We start from the raw sequence: 6,323 nt of genomic DNA on the forward strand, positions 1-6,323 counted from the left end.
ACTGGATAGGAAGCCTATCCTCGACCCATAGAGGGCGTTCAAGCCGTTTCTGGACGTAAAACCAGAGGAAGATGTGAGCCACAGTCGCAACTACCTGTAAATATCCTTTTACTTTATTGTTATTTTATTTCACTATTGTCTTATTGTTTGCATTATTGTCTTTAATAATTTTATTACTGTTTGCTTTTTCCTTATTACTGTTTGTTTTTCCCTTTTTACTGTTTCCTTTTTGACTCGCAAGCCACGTGCTTTACGCGTTATTTGACATGGACATGTGACCTCATACACAACTATGACCCACTATCACCAAGACTCTTAAATATGATTTTCTTTGTCAAGCACTCACAAATTATTTTTGCGAAGTATCACAATGGCAGCTACTCCCAATAGACAATTCAAGAACATTTGTGTGCTTTCTGGATTTACATATGGCAAACATAAAGAGTTCGTTGAGGCAGTCATAGATCTTGGTCGAAGCATAGCAGCGAGAAAATTACACTTGGTGTATGGAGGAGGTAATCGAAGGTTATAAAAAATGGTCTCAGAAGCAGCTTTTATCAGAGGAAGTCAAGTGTTAGGCATCATCCCAAGAGTCTTAAAACCATTGGGCAGTTCGTCTGACTCATCAACTGGAGAAGAGTTAGTCGTCTCAGGTATGCAAGAAAGAATAACTGAAATGCTTAATCATGCTGATGCTTTTATTTTCCTTCCAGGAGATCTTGCAACACTAGAGGCACTTATCACGATAGCATCTTGGGCCCATCTCCACATCCACTAGAAACCCATCGGTTTGTTAAATGTCAATAACTTTTATGATGACTTTATCGCATTTCTTAACCATGCAATAAAAAACTATTTCATTCCCGCTAATGTGAAAAAACTTTTTATTTGTGCTCACACTGCTAATGAGCTACTTGATCTGTTACAAGCTTATAGACCGGAGCCAGACCCCTGGACCTTCGTGTTGGAGCGTCCAAATAATGATGGTAACAGTAGCAGCAGTAAGAAGTACAAATTAGATTTAACTCTCCGCCTATAAATATTTTCTTCTGTGTTGCACCACCCAGGTGATGTCTTCTAAACTCTACTTCTTTCCTTTCAAACATTGAGGACAGTGTTTCGTTCTGGTTGGGGGGAGGGAATAGTCGACAATTGTGGAATTTTGGTTAAGTTTTTACTAATTTTTTGTTGTAGAAACTAACTGTTGCTAACTTTTTGTGTTGAAGATGGCTGAATATGGAGTGTAGTGACTCTAGAAACGCATCTTCATCGTTTATAAAAAAAAAAAATTCAGACATTTTCTTTTTCTTTATTATGTGTTTATGTTTATTTTTCTTCTTTTTAATTTCTCCTCTATAAATATACATTTTCCAACTTTTGAGTCGAAGATGGCTGAATATGGAGTGTAGTTCCTCTAGAAACGCATCTTCTTTAAAAAAAAAAAATCATTTTCGTTTTCTATCATTTTACGTGTAACTTTTCTAATTAGTTTTTATGCATCATTTTCACATTTCTGCATGCATATTTTCCTTTCATGTTTAGAATAGGTTGGGGGGTAGAATGATGTTTAAAAAAAAAAAATGTGTGATTTGTTTTAACATTGGATGACATGATTAATTTCAAATTTTAGTATTTGTATTATCTTTAGTCTTAAGTGATGTTACGCTATGTTTGCTACTTTACATGTTGATGTCGGAGACAAATGTGAGTTGCTTGAAGGAATGAACATGTCATAATAAGTACCAAGTGAGTTTTTGAGCCTATTATTTTTCTTGGAGAATAACCCTTTTGCCCACTCTTTATACAGCTTAGCAGTTTATTATTTTATACACGATCTCTAAATTACTTTTGAGTTAACCCTTTAAAAAAAAATTGTAAAATAAAAAAAAAAGAAAAAAAAAGAAAAAAGAGTGTGTTGCTACATTTGGAGGCCCATCTAACTAGTAGATATGGAAGATTATTTAGAGCCCTAAAAGACGATGGTTAACCATTTTGAGCCTTTAAAAAAAAAAAAAAACCTTTTTCTTTGTCAACTTATCATCTTGACCCACTCCGATTTGGAGTATTACCCAATGTCTTATAAGTTCCATCACCTATATATGTTTGAGAAAATGTAAATAATTATGTTGTTCAGAAAAGTTATGCAAAAAAAAAAAAAACAAACAAAACAAAAGTTGTTGTTTCAAAAGAAAAAAATAAAAATAATAGGTGAAATCCACCTTGCAACTTCCAAAAAAAAAAAAAAATTCTCTGCATTTTTCTCAAACATACACTTTGTTTTCCTTATTTTCCTTCTTTGTTAGCCATGTCCCTAGCTTACGTTACGTCCTAATAAAAGTCCTTCTTGATTTTAGGGAACTATAGTTTGAAGTAGAAGCTAGTTATATGGGCTAAAAAGATGTAGTGATGCATAATAAAAAAAAAGAGATAAATAAATTGGGTTGACTAGCATTTTTGTTTGACTTGAGATCGTATTATTTCTAAGCTGAGGGCATATTTATTTCATCTTGGTGAGAGCATGTGATATCACTTCTTTATTATTTTCTCTCTCAATTACCATTCATTGGAGTGACTATTTTTATTGGTTTTAATTTCTTTGTGAGAGTGTCACTACTTCCAGTGAGATTTTGGGGTTTGACATGTCATTCTTGAAAGTAGCTATGACAAAGTCTGCTGGGCTGATTCATGTGGATGGTTGATGTGGGTGTGATGTTGCTTTAGACTGGAGATAATGCTTATACTTTTATTTGATTGCTATCATTAATCTGACGGAATAAATACGAATGTTTCTATTAAAAAAAAAGAAAAACAATATTTTGAATTTGAATTTTGTTTTCGCTTTATTTGCTAGGGACTAGCAATAAGCTGGTTGGGGGGTGTGTTGAGTGTTAGAAAATGCATATTTATAAAGGAGAAACCCGTCATTTTACATTTCAAGTCTTACTAACAACCCTTACTTTTATGTATTTAACCTTCTTGTGATTTAATTACAGGTGTTTTATTTTAATTAAGTATTTTATGATTTTAGGGGCATTATAGTCATTTCACAATAAAAGAGAAATCAGATGGCAAAACGGACATCACTTTTGAACTCAGGACAGTCGAAAACCTTAGGAGGAGCATAAAAGGAAAAATGACACTATTCATATGTACGGTACTATTCACGTGTACGGTACTAACTACGTTACTGTTCACAACACTGTTCACATAGACGGATCGATGACGTGGCATTGACCGATGATGTGGCATTGACTGATGAGGTGTCACGATCCTGTTGGGCTAAAATTCTTATGTACTGTTGATGGTGACGTGGCAGCATATCAGTGGATGAAAAATCTCGCGTACGGTACATGCATCACACAGGATTATTTTCAACCAAACCGCGTTACTGTTCATCCGAGTCAAACCGCATTACTGTTCATCCGAGTCAAACCGTGTTACTGTTCATCCGCGTGGTCAAACCGTGGACTGTTGACTGATGACGTGGCGCAATCCTGAGCGTCCAAACTGTTTTTAATCCGATGGCCATGATTTACTCCATGTATCTATAAAAAGGGGGTCTCCCCCCCTAATTTGATATCTCTGAATCCATTTTTGGGATCCATTTTCTGTAATTCCCTCTCCATCTTGTATTTTCTTCATATTTTAATAAATTCCCATTTTGCCCCTAGTTCAATTATGAGTGGCTAATTTTCTTTCAAGCTTGGGTTGAAGGTGAAGTCTCAACATGTGTCATGGGCTTTATTTGGTAAATTTATTTTCTCTTCCCCTCTAGTTTTTGTGGATGTTTTGACTTCTCGTCGACAAATAATACTAATCTTGTCTAGTACCGCCTTGGTTTCACCGGCCCTCTAGTACAAGGTTATTATTATTTGGCACGATAAGCCTTTAGCACCATATTGATTAGAGCGTGGTTCATGAGGTGTGGATTCCCCCCTCATGATTTAATTGGCATTAACACGGATTATTTAGCCCATGATGCATGTTGATATGGATCCAGATACCCAAGTACGTCATTTTAATAGAATTCTCTTCAATTTATTCTCGCCATTTCTATTCCAATTTTAGAATTTATTCTTGCCATTTTAATTTAAGTCTTAGCATATTCCAAATCATTTCCACCACAAATCCAATCACCCATTTACAAAATTAATTCTACACAATTAAAATCCACCTCCTCGTGGGATCGACACTCGTCACCATTGATCTATACTATAATAGATTCGTGCGCTTGCGAGTACATTAAAATTTGCACAACAATGTGCTTAACATAAGTATCCCAAAACGATAGTAGTGAGTTGCTGTTTCAATTAGTGTGTTGTTAGGAGATCACATGTCACACACGTGCTTCACTTAACGAATTTTCTCTAACATGGGATGGCTGTCATACAGTCATAATAAGCTTCTATCTGCATGTCGTCTTTTGCCAAGTCTTATGGCTGACATTGTCATTTGCCTTGCATACAGAATTCCGGTTCACAGTTAACAGTTACAGTTTTTTTTCGCAACAATTGTAGCTTCAATCCCAAACAGGACCTTAGTCAAGGAATCTTAAGCTTTCAAGATTGTCATAACCCTCATCAACATTACCTCTCTTCCCCTTTGACTTCTTCATCTTTAATTTCTGCACACTTCTTTATCTTCATCTTCATCTTCTTCCACTTTTACATCTTCAAGATTATTGATGAATACGAGATTTATGGTTTTGAATGAATTTCTTGCTCTTGATAGATTGGAATACTTTTGATTCTAAAGGGTTTATATATTTGTTAAAAATCTCCAATCATTTTGAAGATAAAAGAAAAAAATTATCATATTTGTTAAATCTCCAACCAATTTTTCTCTAATATGCTAACACAAGTCTATTTTTAAAAAATCAATTCTAGCTTTCTTGTTATGAATTTTTTTCAGATTTTTTATGACGAACTTGGAATAGATTTATCATATTTTTGATTAATTTGAATCTTTTTTTTAATTTTAATCCCTAAAAGCTTATGAGTAAGTATAAAAATTAAAGCATAACAAAAAAAATCAAAATCAAAAGCAAACTAAATTTTTCATATAGATAAGGTTCGATTTCATTTTTATCAAATTTTTCGATTCTATTAAAATTAGAATTGATTTTATCTAAAAAATTCAGTTCTCTCTGAATACAAATTGACCCTATCTAGTGCTCACTCTTTGATGCATGTGCATAAAGAAGGCAACTTTGTCAACCTTGATCAATGAAACAAATTGCAATGAAGTAGCTGATCTAGTAAACAATAAGACAAGCAGTAGAACATAGATCTTTTGTATTGTTTTTTTTAATCAAAGAGATAAAAAAAGACTTTTAATTAGTGAAAGCCCACATGTTCCAAGATCTTATAATGGATTGCTTACTCTATTTTTAAAAGAAATTTAAAAAGCTCTGAATATATGGTTGGATGATTTCCTAATTGATGTATTGCGTCCTTTTTCTCATATTAATGAATGAAAGTATTACTTTCCTATTAAAAAAATGATAAAAGATGGAGGGGAAAAAGTTTTCACTTCTTTGTTCTCTTCCGTTTCCCATACTTCTCATGATACCTACTTTTTCCCTAAAGGTAGTTATTCTACTTCTGTTTTCTTAATTTACAATAATAGTGTTAAGAATTCCAATTTGCAGTAGAATCTGCAAAAATTAATAGCTTGAGGACTATGAAAAGTCTATTTATTTAGTGATATTAATATATTGATAAGTTAGTAACTACTAATTTATCAATGAATTAATAATTTATTGATTTATAAAGATAATATCATGTTCACAATATAGGAACTTTTATGAAATACAGAGGTAGTATAATTAGAAAATATAGTGATTTTGTTAAGCTGTATGGTACAATTTTGATTTGATCTTGATTGAGTGAATTAGTTACTTGATAATCCTTTGGCTGGATTTTATGGCTAGATCATGATTTCATGATAATTCATTAGAGAAGACTTTTTAGGGACAACATATTAAGCTAATTCTCTCTCTTTTTTCTCTTAACAAAATATATAGAATAAAAAAATTGCTTCTTATTTAGAAGGTGTAAAAAAGTAAGAATGATCGATGAAATGTGTAAAGCATTATGCCAATACAACAAACAAAATTATAGAAATATCATAAGTATTTAGTTTAAAATTAGTTAATTATTAATTTATGTATTGTTTGAGTTTTATAGAAAATAGGATTTTTTGAAAAGTTATTATATCGCATAATTAATTTACCATTTTGGCCCCAAGTTGAGAACGATAAAAACTATTATTTAATAGAAGTTACACAAATATATTATTAAATTGATTAATAAAGTATTTAT

This window comes from Citrus clementina, unplaced genomic scaffold (assembly GCF_000493195.1).
Source record: "Citrus clementina cultivar Clemenules unplaced genomic scaffold, Citrus_clementina_v1.0 scaffold_1, whole genome shotgun sequence".
In the NCBI taxonomy this organism is placed as follows: Eukaryota; Viridiplantae; Streptophyta; class Magnoliopsida; order Sapindales; family Rutaceae; genus Citrus; species Citrus x clementina.